The sequence below is a fragment of the Nannospalax galili genome, unplaced genomic scaffold (genome assembly GCF_000622305.1).
Source record: "Nannospalax galili isolate Female #2095 unplaced genomic scaffold, S.galili_v1.0 scaffold781, whole genome shotgun sequence".
Classification (NCBI taxonomy): Eukaryota; Metazoa; Chordata; class Mammalia; order Rodentia; family Spalacidae; genus Nannospalax; species Nannospalax galili.
Window position 1 is genome coordinate 400,225 of NW_008346898.1, and position 14,051 is coordinate 414,275.

At 42.7% G+C, this 14,051-nt stretch overlaps 1 protein-coding gene and 1 non-coding gene across 3 annotated transcripts in view; one reads left to right on the forward strand and one right to left on the reverse strand.

Moving 5' to 3' along the window:
• Pitpnc1 (phosphatidylinositol transfer protein cytoplasmic 1) overlaps positions 1-14,051 on the reverse strand; it is a 337,842-nt gene that overhangs the window by 221,627 nt on the left and 102,164 nt on the right. The window lies entirely within an intron of this gene.
• On the forward strand, positions 7,386-7,516 carry LOC115072068. Its single transcript, XR_003851128.1, has one exon. It is a non-coding gene; the product is annotated as a small nucleolar RNA SNORA2/SNORA34 family (small nucleolar RNA).

Here is a 14,051-nt window from a genome sequence, read left to right on the forward strand (position 1 = left end):
TAGATAGATAGATAGATAGATAGATAGATGATAGATAAATGCTTAAAGGGAGGGGAAGACTTTGGGGTGAATATGATCAAATTACATTATATAAAATTCTCAAAGAATTAATAAAAAAAAATCACGTTTTTAAAAAAGAATGCTTAAGGGGCTGGAGAGATGGCTTAGCAGTTAGAATGCCTACTGATCTTTCAGAGGACCGGAGTTCAGTTCCCAGCATCCATGTTAGGTAGATCATAACTGCCTGTAACTCCAGCTCCAGGGGATGTGATGCTTCTTCTTGCCTTCAAGGGTACCTGCACTCACATACACACACCCACACACTTATATACAGCTTCAAATAAAATAATATTTTTAAAAGAATGCTTAAGATAACAAATTTTGTTATTGTGGCTCTCACCTCAGTTTCAAGTTAAGCAAAACACAGAGCTCCCAGTGTGGTTCCTACTTGGTTAGGCTCAGGTGTTGAAGGTTACGGAAGGACACAGTCACAATCTGTAAAAATCATGAGGGCTGAAATCTGTGCCCAACATTCACCAGGCCAGAGGACTCTATTTGGCTGGTTCAAGAAAGACTCAGAGAACCTTGCGTCTCCCCAGAGCCTGCCGAGGGCCGGCTGTCAGGCCTCAGAATCCACATTACATAACTGCCAGGCTGCCAGTTTCTAAACAACAGGAGGTGAACTCTGATGGGCTCCAGGCCCGGGACAGTGAAATGATGTTGATGGTGATGGGGCTGCCTTCTAATTCCCCAGTGCCACTGTGCCACTCATGTTCTAGCTGAGCAACTCTGCTTTTTCTCTTTGATGAGCTGACTCAAACACTATTTTTAAAGAGGAGTTTATTTTCCATCTTTTGCTTCTCTTTTGCTTAGTATTCTATGTGGAAAGAAAACTCTAGCAAAGAGAAAAATCCAGCCGCCAACAGCTCTTTTGAGCTGCTCAGTAATCCAAACCTATCAAGTAAGTGTTCGTCACTGACACCCAGTAACAGGTAGGGAAGAGAAATAATCACAGCTTCTCTCTCATCTGTGGGCCTGACCCTTTTCTTCCACCAGGAAGCAGTCCGAGGTGATCCTGTACAGAGGATGGAACAGAAAGGCGTTCCCTGGGGGAAATCACTTGGGCTCTGGAGGCTGACGCCTGAGTCCATGGGTCTGAACTCTGGCCAAACATCTAAATAAACTGGTCATGCTCCTCCACCCTCAGTTCAGCAGCCCCAGAGTCCTGCTCACACTTGGCCTAGAAAGCCAGTTCTCATGATTCACCGTGAAGTCCAAAGTTTGGCAGCTGGAAAAATTTAAACTTTCCCCTTTCTAGACTTTACAAATTAACAGTTCCACCAGAAGCCCGTCATTCCAGGGGAGCTGAGGGAAAGGCCTCTTGCCCAGGCATCCTTTGGAGTTCAGATGCCCAGAGACAACCCACTTGTTTCCTTGGCATCATTTCATAAAACAGAAATGTTTCTAAATCTGAGGAGTAATCAAAGAGAGAAGGTAGAATGAAGTCTTTGTCTGTGGTGGTCAGGGAGAGTCTAACTTAAGCAGTGAGGGTTTTTTTAAAGATTTTATTTTATTCTTTTAACTGTGTGTGTGTGTGTGTGTGTGTATGTGTATCTGTGTGTAAAAAATGTGCATGTGCATGTGAGTGCAGTTGCCTGTGGAGACCAGCAGAGAGTGTCAGATACCCTGGAGATATACGATATTGTAAGCCTCCAGATATGGATGCTGGGAACTGAACCCCAAGTCCAGTGTCTTTAACCATTGAACCATGTCTCTAACCCCAGTGATATGTGTGTGTGCATGCGCGCATGCATGCATGCGCGTGTTTATGTGTGATAAAGTTGTAAGTTGTACTCTTATCTTATAGTGGTGCCCCCCCATACCCATTTAAGAATAAGTTATAGAGCTGGCTGCTCTTGCAGAGGACCCAGGTTTGATTTCCAGCACCCACGTGGCAGCTAACAACCATCTGTAACTCCAGTTCCAGGGGAATTTGATGCCCTCTTCTGACCTCCACATGCAGTGCACAACATGGTTGCACTTACATGCATACAGGCAATACACTCATATACATAAAAGAAAAATAATAAAATATTTTTTGAAAAAAAAGAATAAATTGTACAGGCTAGAGGTGTAGTCAGTGGTAGCGTGTTTGCCTAGCATGCTCAGAGTACTTGGTTTGATCCCCCGCATGGTAAATAAATAAATATTTCACAACACTAACTCAGAGCATGTCCTTTCTGGAATCTCAGGATACTGTATGTGGGATGAGAGAGAAGGTGCCCCTGACATTCCTAGCTGCCCATAACTCCAACTGCATTGATGCTGTTCGATCAGCTCTCTTCCTTATTATGTGTCTAGACTGAAAACATACCCTCCCTGTCTCCGCCCAGCCTCGTGTTCATCGCATGTGCTTGTCCTTGGATAGGAAACGATGGAGACTAGAGATGTAGTTCAATGGTAGAGCATTTACCAACGTGTACAAGGACCTAGGTTTGATCTCCAGCACTGTAGAGAATAAAAGGCAAAGGAGAGGGTGGGAAAAGGGAAGGAGAAAGAAAAGGGGCAGGGAAGGGAAAGGGGGAGAAAAGAAAGAGCCAGGTGCAGCGGCACATACCTACAAATCCCAGCTCTTGGGAGGTGATGACAGAAAGAGCCCAAGTTCAAGGCCAGCCTTGGCTACACAGTGAGTGTAAAGTCAGTCTGAGGTACATGAGATCCTGTCACAAAGGAAAAAGAAAAGAACCCTTTCCCTCATGATTATATAATCCATGGAGCTCTGGAAGCATGACATGACACAGAATACGAGTCCAAAGGGCTTCGTTACCATCCCAGACCCTTGCCATCCTATCGTTAGGATTCTGTGGGAGACACAAATTTAGCAATACTACACACAGACCAGCCATAAGAGGAGGAAAAAGTCTTTTTCTACTGCTACTGGTTAAAAGCATCCTGAGTACCACATGTTATATGCCAGCCTATTCTTTCCTTCACCCATAAGGGTGAATTCAGCTCAGAGAGCAAACACCACCATCAATATATATTGAGAGTTGATTACATATGGCCCAGAACTAAGATAATATACTATATTTCAAAACACTGCCAAGACTCTGAGAACATTTTTTGGCACATTAAACAGCAGCATGCCCATAAATCATGTAAAGGGAGAGTTTTCTTAGTATATTTCAGAGAAAATATAATAAAACTAGCTAGAAGAGAATTTAGTGCTTCACAGTGTTCACATGGTAAAGTTTCAGTTTAATTGATTGTGACTTTTGACATTTTATTTAACATATCTCAGAAACATCACCTAAAGAATAATTTTAATATTGCTTCCAAATTCAATTAGAGCAGTTACGTTTTTATGACAGGAGAACACTTACAGGGCCATTCATTAATACACAAGTTATTAAATCCCACAGTCCTTTAATCCGCATCGCAGACTAAACTAATACATTTAAGCTGCCCTGGAGAAACCATCCTTTAGCTGGAGCAAACACTCTGATAGCTTTCTTTTCACTTTAGCTTTTTTGACCTAAGAAGTCATTTTTTTCTTCTTGACATCTTAAGAGTCATCTTTAATAATGTTTCCCTGTAGCTTTGATGTCCCTCAACTTCCAGACTGCCTTGGCAGATCAGTTCTTCTCCCTCAGAAACACTCATCAACTAAGCATCTGAGGACTTTAAGGCTCAATTCTAGCTCACAGCCTGGAAGACATAAAGAGACAAAAACCCACAAATCCAGAGGAAAATGGAAGTTGTCTGTGTGTTCCAAGTTGCTCTGATGGGGAAGACCTCTGGTTAGGGTTGGGAGGAGCACTAGGATACGGACAAATAGAGAGAGATGAAGCAGTGTAGTTAAGTGGTTAGGGGCAAGGACCTGTGACTACACAGCTCAGGCTCAAATCTGCCTCTGCCTCTCCCCATAAGAACTCACCTGGCTTGAGTTCTCTACTTCACTTTTTTCTTTTTCTTTTTTTTTGTCTTTTTGAGACAGGGTCTCCCTGTAGCCCCAGCTGGCCTGGAGCTCGCTATATAGACCAGGCTGGCCTCAAACTCACAGAGCTCTTCCTGCCTCTGCCTCCTAAGTACTAGGATTAAAGGTGTGGGCCACCATATCCAGCTAGAATTTTTTATTAATTTTTAAAATTTATTTTTATATTATATGTATGAGTGGTTTTTAAAAATACTTTATTTCTTTTTATTTTATGTGTATGAGTTATTGCCTGCATGTATGTAAGTGTACCTGTGTTGTACAATGCCCACAGAGATCAGAAGGGAGCATCAGATCCCCTGGATCTGGAGTTATGGATGTTGTTAGCCACTATGTGGGTACTGGGAACCATATCCAGGTCCTCTGCAGGAGCAGCCGGTGCTTTTAACTGCTGAACCATCTCTCCAGCCCCCATGTGTATGAGTGTTTTGCCTGCTTGTATGTAAGTGCTCTTTGTGTGTGTGTATGTGTGCGTGCGTGTGTGTGTGTGTGTGTGGTGAGACAGGGTCTCCCTGTAGCCACAGCTGGCCTGGATTCACTGTGGAGACCAGGCTGGCCTTGAACTCACAGAGATCCGCTACCTCTGCCTTTCCAGTGGTGGGATTAAAGGTGTGCACCACCATGTACATATGTAAGTGCTCTTAACCACTGAACCATCTCTCTCTAATCCCCCAAACTCTAATATTTAACAATGCACTCAGAAATTTTTATTAATACCTGTAGTCTTGAGGCTAAGGATGTAGCTCGGTTGGTAAGAGTACTTCCTAACTTGCACAAAGCCCTAGGCTTGGTTTCTAATATCCGGTATGGTAGTACACACCTATAATTCCAGCACTCAGAAGATAGAGGCAAGGTCATTCTCAGCTTCACAGAGAAAAGGAGGACAACCTGGACTACATGAGACCCTATTTCAAATATAAAAAAAACAAAACACCCCACTATAGTCTTCATTCACTTATTTCTACAGATCCCATATTTTGTCTCCCCCCTTATTTTATGTTATTGGCTTAATATTTCCACAGATCCAGACTAATTGGTAAAGCAAGAGTCAACATGTCCTAAATTAGCTCCAGAGCCTTAAATATTTTTCAGAACAAGGTCAGATGTAAATTAACAATGACAGCAGCCCCAAGAGAATTAGACCCGCTTATGCGGTGACATTAGTAAGGCTGAATGATTTGATGTCAAGACAGGATGGTCCCAATTTAGAACAACAAAACATTTCGACAGAGGCTCATGTTTTTAATGTGGAAAAAAATGCCTATAAATGACCTCGAGCTTCACAGAAATCTAATTAGCATAGTTGAGCAGAAACCAACAACTCTCTGAGATGGATGTTATACCTGTCTCATAGCAAGGAAAACTGAATGGAAAAAATTAGTTAAGGGACTGGGGAGATGCTCAGTCAGTAAAATGCTTGCCCTGTAACTGGAGTATGATCCCTAGTATTCATGTTAAAGCCAGGTATGATGCTGTGTACATATAATCCTAGTGCTGGGGAAGCAGAGATGAGCAGATCTCTAGAGCTCAATGAGAGACCCTGTCTCAAAGAATAAGGTGGAGGACCGAGGAGATGGCTCAGTTGGTAAAGTACTCGTCTTGCAAGAACAAGGATCTGAGTTCAATCCCTAAAACTCATGTTTTAAAAAATGTGAGGCATGGTGGTGCTCACTTGTAACCCTAGCACTGCTGTGAGGCAGGGATGAGAGGATCCTTGGGGTTCTCAGGAGATCCTGTCTAAAAGGAGGTGGACATTGTTTCTGAGGATGACACCCAAAGTTGTCCTCTGACCTCCACACCCACATCATACATACATTTACATTGAAAAAAATGTTTTTAAATAGATTGGAGACTGAGGAATGTATCTGACATTGATCTCTGGCCTCCACATGCCTGGGCACACATGTATATACACATGCAACCCCCCCACACACACACACACATACACACACTTGAACAGTTAAGAAGAGTGGGAATGGACATTGCATGTTCACACTAGCTGCATCAGAAAATTCAGTGACAAAACAGAGCTGAGCTTTAAAAAAGTTAAGATCTGTTTTCAAGCTGGAAAAATGTCTCAGTGGTTAAGGGCACTTACTGCTCTTCCAGAGGACCAGAGTTCAGTTCCCAGCACTCAGGTCAGGCAGGTCACAACCACCTGCAACTCCAGTTCCAAGGGCACCCATACATATATGTGCCATACATTCATACCACATATACATATGTATAAAAATAAATCTTAAAAAAAAAAACAGTTTTCCAAGTACAAAAGCTACAAAATAGGCTGTAGGTTCACCTCAGCCAACAGAGTGCTTGCCTAGCATGCAGGAGCTCTGGGTTCAATCCCCAGCACTACCTGTGACTCAGTATGGTGTATGCACCTATAATCTCAGCACTGGGGGGGTAGAGGCAGCAGGATCAGAAGGTCAAGATCATCCTCTGCTATATAGTGAGTTTGAGGCCAGTCTGGGATACATGAAATCTTCTCTTACAAAGAAAAAGGAAAGGCAGGAAAGAATCACAATGTGAAATGCCAAGTGATCCAGGCCCTAACACTACCAAACACAAGCTGTTAGTCCTTCAGTGAGAACTCAGGGTCTGCTCCCAGTTGGGTGTTAGATAGATGGACAGATGCATTTTTATAGTCTTGGAAATCAATAAGCCTACAGACCATAAACATTTCCCAAAGAATATTATAATTAAACTGGAACCATGCCCCTAAGTGACAATTCATATTGTTGTAGTTCCAAATATGAGTGAGAAACTTATTCTAAAACTATTCACCCAGCATTGAGCAGGGTGTGGTAGCTCATGCCTTTAATGCTAGCACTTCAGAAGCTGAAGCTGAGTCCAGCCTGATCTACACAGCAAGTTCCAGGCCAGCTGTGGCTATGGAGAGATGCTGTCCAAAACAAAACAAAACAAAACAAAAAAGGCAGCCCTGTCTTAAAACTCTTTGCCCCATCAGAATGAGAAGGAAATCTATGCCTTTTGTTGTCACTGTGAAATTCCATCTCCTGGCATTCTGAAGAACAGTTAAGGAAAAAATTCTTCATCTAGAGATGTTTTGGCTGTGAAACTTCCTTACAAAATTGGCTGCAAGTCCAATTTCTGTCCCAAATGGGCTTCTTATTAACATGGATCAAGGCACGCTCCTTACCCTCCTACAATGCCCTGTAAGCACAACATCAGAAAGCAGCAGATGCTCTTGCTCCCACCTTGGCCCAGTGCAAAGCCATTCGTAGTACAAACCAGAGACTCCAAAGCCACGCCTGCAATCCCAACACTGTCTGAGACAGGAGGATTACAGTGAGTTCAAGGCTGGCCTGAGCTACATAGTAAGTTCAAATCTCAATTACAGAGTAAGACCTTGTCTCAAAAACAAAATGAATTGGCTCTGAATCAAGGCCAACAGTTTGTTGAAGCTGTTGGTTTCAAGCCTAAAGAAATGTCTTTCCATGGTCTGTTAGCCATTTCAGAAATTTGGAAATGTAATGGTCTATTCATTAGAAAGAAACATGTGGCTGGGGAAAAAAACAAACAACAAAACAAAAACAAAAACAAAACACGAAATAGGGAGCTGGAGAGATGGCTTAGCAGTTAAAAGCACTGACTGCGCTTGCAAAGGACCCAGGTTCAATGCTCAGTACCTACATGGCAGCTAACAAGTGTTCATAACTCCAGTTCCAAGGGAATCCAATACCCTCTTCCGTGGGTACTGCACAGCATGGTTGCACTTACATATATGCAGGCAATACACTCATACACATAAAATAAAAATAAAAATTTAAATGTTTTTTAAAAATAAATAGAAAGTAGGGGTTAGGATGTAGCCCTGTTGGTAGAGTATTTGCCTAGCACGCATGAAGCCCTAGGTTCAGTCCCCAGCAGTGCATAAACTAGACATGGCAGCGCATGCCAGAAGTCCCAGCACTTGGGAGGCTGAAGCCAGAGGACAGCAGTGAGTTCAAGGGCAGCTTATAAAATTCTGAGTTTATGATGGCACTCACCTTTAATCCCAGCACTTGGGAGGCAGAGGAAGGCAGATCTCTGTGAGTTCAGACAACCCTGGTTTACATAGCGAGTTCCAGGCCAGCTGAGGCTACTGTCTCAAAAAGACAACAACAACAAAAAAAAATCTGCCTGGGCTGGGGGAAGTTAGAGACAGGAAACAGAGTCAGAGACAGAGCGACAGAGACAGAGAAAGAAAGAGATTCGAAATAGAAAGCAAAGACTAGAGATGTGGCTCAGTTCAAAGAGTGCTAGCCTAGCATGTACAATACCCTGGGTTCCATCCCTAGCAGTACATAAACTGGATGTGTTGGCTCACATCTATAATCCCAACATTGTAGAGGTGGAGGCAGGAGGATCAGGAGTTTAAGACCATTCTCGGCTACCTAGCAAGTTCAAGGCCGGACTGGGATACGTGAGACCCTGCCTAAAAAAGACAAATATTACAGCAATAGACAATAGATTCTACATGAAATTCCTCCAACGGTCAAACACAAGCTGGGTGACCACTAGGGTGATCAGATTAGAAACTCAGTATCCTGGGACTAGGAGACCAGAAAAGCGACAGCCAGATCCACAGTACATGATCTCTGACCCCAGGAAGACTCGCCCTCTTACACAGCTAAATTTCTAATCCACAAAACAAGGCAATTAGATCACTCAATTTTTTTTAAAGTTCTTTCCAGCTACAGAAATCTTGATTTTGAGAATAATCAAAGTACAAAGCAGTAATTTTCAAATCCAGGTCTTGTTTGCAATAATTCTTAATTTAGAGGGCTCCGGAAGTCTTTTTCCTGAAAAGATTAGCAAAGCACCAAATGGTTTACTGTTTCTCTTCAAATACCTTATTTCATTGCATGAAACATCATGGAAACGCCAAGTCAGAGGCATGTGGAGTCCACTTTGTTTTAAGGGATCACAATCACAGAGGTTTAAAAAGACCAAAAACCAGGCTGGAGGGATGGCCCTGTGGTTAAGAGCACCGGCTGCTCTTGTAGACCTGGGTTCGGTTCCCAGCACCCACATGGTGGTTAACAATCATTCACAACTCCAACTCCAGGGGATCCGACGCCTTCTTCTGACCTCTGTGGGTATCATACAACACGGGTACATTTACATACATGCAGGCAATATACACATACACATAAAAAATAAAATTAATAAATAAAATATTTTTAAATCTGGAATAAAATATAGTGTTCGCATGATGAAGCCAAGTTTCCTTTCATTTACAGCCCTTCTTCCAAGATACTTTGTGTTAAAAATGACTACACATTTAACAAAGAATGACAACAAACAAAAGCTAAGTCACACTCTGTGTGGTAGATAGGGAGGTCATTCTACCCTTGAAATGTCACAAAACACAAATCAATTTGTTTCTGATATACATGCAAGTAATCCCAGTAGCTCAATGAAGCAAAATTGGAAACTTCTCCATTTCTCTAACCCTAGCTCATGACCCTGATGATTCTCTGCTCTGCACATCTCAGAACATTCTTTAGCCTTTCGCATATATCTGCTTTGAATTCTTGTGCTGGTCTCAGTTCTCAACCACCCTGTCATCCGCAGGAAAGGAAGGAACCAAATTGTGTCCCTCTTCTATCTACTTAATTCCCAAAGGACACAGACTCTGAAGACACCTAATATATAACTTTATTTCCTTTAATTTTGTCACCTTGATTCTTATTACACAGGGAATATATTTAGCAGGGACCAAGGACTGCTGGGCAGAACTCATTTCCTCTCTCTTCCATAGTCCAGCACTGCAGCTGGTCACATAGATAACATAACCTACCTTGCAGATGGCTGTGGCCCACATTACAGGGGACTGTGTCCCTGACAAGAGATGAGAGCAGGACTGACATGGGCAACTTTGGGATCAGGGCTTGAGATGGTAACTATGCCACCAGATCCTCCTCTCTGTGACAGTCTTGGCCATTTAGCCCAGCACTGATATTTAGAAGGTGATGAGGCCCAAGGGAGTGGAGAGGCTGGAGGGAATCTGGGTCCATTAAATCCAAATGGAGCAGAGTCACCCGCCCTTCTGGAATACCTACTTCACACTGTTCAAGGAGGGGAATTCCCTTCTGTAAATGACAACACTGTTGAATGTCTTATTTTAGTAGCTTGACCTTTTAGGATGACTAATACATGCATATTTATCATGAAGATACTGAGAGAATATATAAAGAGAAGAAAATCACCCTGATCCTCCTCTTAACTAGCCACTATTAATACTTTGGAGTAGTTCCTTGGAGATGTTTCTCTATGCCAAAAAAGTGCACATATTTGTCTACAGAAATGAAACCACACTGCCTTACAGTTATTCTCACTTACATTATCTTCTATTTAATATGGTGATTTTTTTTCAAATAAAAAATACATTGTATATCATTTTAATGGCTATCTAATACTTCACTGCTTGGATCTACCAGAATAGACTTAAGTAAATCTTTCATTGTTGACCTTTAGGTTTTGTTTTGTTTTTAATTTGACCACACGACTGGCAAGGAGGCTCAGTGGATAAAGGCCCCTGCCATCAGGCATGATGACACCTACAAATTGTCCTCTGACCTCCACACCCACTGTGGCATGAGGGTGGACACACACACACACACAATCGATCAATCAGTCAAATTTAAAGATGTGAAATTCAATCATAAACAGCACAAAGAAATATTATTTTAGTCACCTCACACATTATGCATTTTTTCCCTTCGTCTACATTTCTATTCTATCTACATCTTTCTGGAGGGTATCTTTGTTGTTGTTTTGTTTTTTGAAACAGGGTCTCATGTAAGCCAGGTTGTCCTCAAACTCCTGATCCTCTTGCTCCCAGCTTCTAAGTGCTAGAATCACAGGTATGCACCACCGCAGCTAGCAAGAATCTGTTTTTAATATATCCCTGCAAACAAAGATGCCCCCTGTTCCTGGGGGGACAGAAAGTCATCATGAGGCGACTGAGAGGCACCTGCGAGGCAGCATTCACTGGTTGCTTCTAGAAGAATCCTCATTTATGTTTAATCAGCTGCAGACAACCTGGAAACCAAACTAGGATGAATGGCTGACTCCCTGAGCCATCAACCTCCCAGGCTACAGTGTAGCCCTAGCTATTAACATGCACAAAAGGCTTGGATGTGGGGGACCTTGTTGCCTGCTGACAAACCTTGATCTACATCTGTGTTGCCAATTACTTGCTCAACAAACCTGTTACTTTTTTGGAAATAATAAATAATTCAGGGAAAATCGTTTTGAATCCTCTGACATCTGTTGCTTGTACAACTCTGAATTATTCATCAGTGAGCATACACAGTATTAATTAAAGAAAAGTACTGAGGCAAGCCATTGAAACAGAAATGAACAGTGTGGAAGAAAATGCCTTCACTCAGGGCTCACGTCACTGACAAACATCCCAAGGAACAGGCCAGTCCTTGGGATCTAAAGGAACTGTACTTTTGGAAACCAGGCAGGAAAGAATGAAGAGTATTATTTGGTGTTTCCAAATTTAGTTTTTCCTTCTCCCCTTCAGAAAAAATGATCATCTTTGATTTGATCTCTTTCCACACTCTGCTTATCTGCTTTTGGTTCAGGAGAGCATGGCTGTATCCCGAGAAAAAGAAAATCTTCTAATAGAGAGTCCAAAAAACAAAAAAAGAAAAAAAATGACAAGAGAGGTTGGAGAGATAGCTCACGCAGTGAAGATGTCCCTTGCAAGCATGAGGACCTGAGTTCAGTCCCCAGAACCCAAGAAAAACACAGCATGGTTTTATATATTTGAAATCCCAGAGCTGGCTCTCCAGCTGGCCAGTCCAGCCTAAGAGACCATCTCCAATAAGAGACTCTGTCTCAAAAAGACAAGGTGGGGCTGGTAAGATGGCTCAGTGTGTAAAAGTACTTGCTTTGTAAACCTGGCAACCTGAGTGTGATCCCCCAGAACCGATGGTGGAAGGCAAGAATCAACTTCTGAAAGCTGTCCTCTGACCTACACACACACACACACACACACACACACACACACACACACACCATATACATATACACACAATAATAATACATAAAATAAAAATTAGAAAAAAAGGAGGAAGCTGGAGAGACAGCTTAGCAGTTAAGAGCACTGTTCCTAGAATACATGTGGTGGCTAACAACCATTTAAAACTCCAGTTCCAGGGGATCAGATGCCCTCTTCTGCTCTCCATGGGCATTGCACACACAGGTGACACACACACACACACACACACACACACACACCATATACATATACACACAATAATAATACATAAAATAAAAATTAGAAAAAAAGGAGGAAGCTGGAGAGACAGCTTAGCAGTTAAGAGCACTGTTCCTAGTATACATGTGGTGGCTAACAACCATTTAAAACTCCAGTTCCAGGGGATCAGATGCCCTCTTCTGCTCTCCATGGGCATTGCACACACAGGTGTACTTATATACATGCAGGCAAAACACTCATACAGATAAAATAAGAATAAATTTTAAAAAGTTAAAGCCAAGGAAAGCTCTTTAGAAAAGGCACCTTTGGCCTCCACACGTACACCCTTGTGTACACACAAACACGCACACACACAAAACAGACAAGAGTGTGAGAACTCAAATCATCACACACTCATTTGTAAACTGAGATTTGACACACTATGAGGGATGTTTCAGTTCATGTAACTGATGGTTCGTTTCCATGACAACTTTACCACGTCCTTTTGACAAAGTATGTTCTTGTGACAAAGAACAAGCAAGGAAAACTTTGCAGCCCGGCCACCTAGTCTGCATGGATGGCAGTGGCCAATCCTTGCATGCTGGCCCTTGCCTGTTTGCTGGCTCTATGGGAGTGCATTGCATGAAGCTGACACCCTTCCCTGCGAAGGCTTGCTGAGTATATGTGAGCACGGACAGAAAGTGTGAACAGAAGGAAATGTGTGAAAGAGTTTACAAAGCATTGTTGGTAAACAGACTCCTCTGAAGGTGGAGGCAGGCAGAGTCCCTGCCAGAGAGAAAAGGGCCTCTCACAGAAGGCAAGACGGGCCACATGCTGAAGGTGATTGGAACTCAGAGATAATGGAACAAACTATTCAGTGCTGCTCAACACCCAATGGAGATACCAACCAACCCCTGGGGTTGCTGTGGGCACTGGGGATGGGAGAAGAGAGGCAGTGAAAAGCGAGGCTGGAGAAGGTAGGAATTAAAAATCAAGACTGAATCAAGTCATAAACCTAGTATGGGTCCTTTTAAAACCTCTGAATTCAAAAGAATAACAAGCGCCGGGCTGGCCAAGTCTTCAGAGCAGTCTTCTGTGGCAGCTAATGAATGACTTCTGTGAGTATAATTAATGTCCAGGTCTCCCCAGGTCACATCCACAGAGGCCTCCCAGGGTTTTCAGAAAAAAAGGGGTAGACACAGACTGCCTTTCTCAGGGGTGTCCTTTCAAGAGATTTCACTAGCAGGGACAGGCTTTCCTTGTTTCTTGAAGTTTGAGTTGGAGTTGTTTGTCTGCAGGGAGGAAGTTTGGAAGCCTTACAGGAAATGGAGAAAAGGAGGCTCCATCAAAGGGGACTTGGTGGAGATGGCAGAGAAGGCCTGGAAAAAAGGCCAAGGCTCTGGGTTTCCCCAAAAGACCCTGAACAGGGGCCAGCCACAATGTCTCACCTAGGAGCTATCCAGAATGAAACCATAGATATGGAAAATCGCATGCATGGCTCTTGTATAGTGCTGGAGGTTAAGAAATGAACTAAAGTCCAGCATGGTAGTGCATGCCTTTAATCCCAGCACTCTGCAGACAGAGGCAGGCAGAGGCAGGCAGAGTGATCTCTATGTGTTCGAGGCCATTCAGGACTACATAGTGAGACCACCCAAAAAATAAAATAAAATAAAATAAAAAGACCACAGCAGTGGCCTATGCCTGTAATCCCAGCACTTGAGAGATATGGGTAAGAAAATTAGTTCAAGGTCATCTTCTGCTTTTTGTAGGGCTTGAGGCAGCCTGGGCTGCCTATCTAAAAAACTAAAACTAAAAAACTAAAACTAAAACAAATAAGCA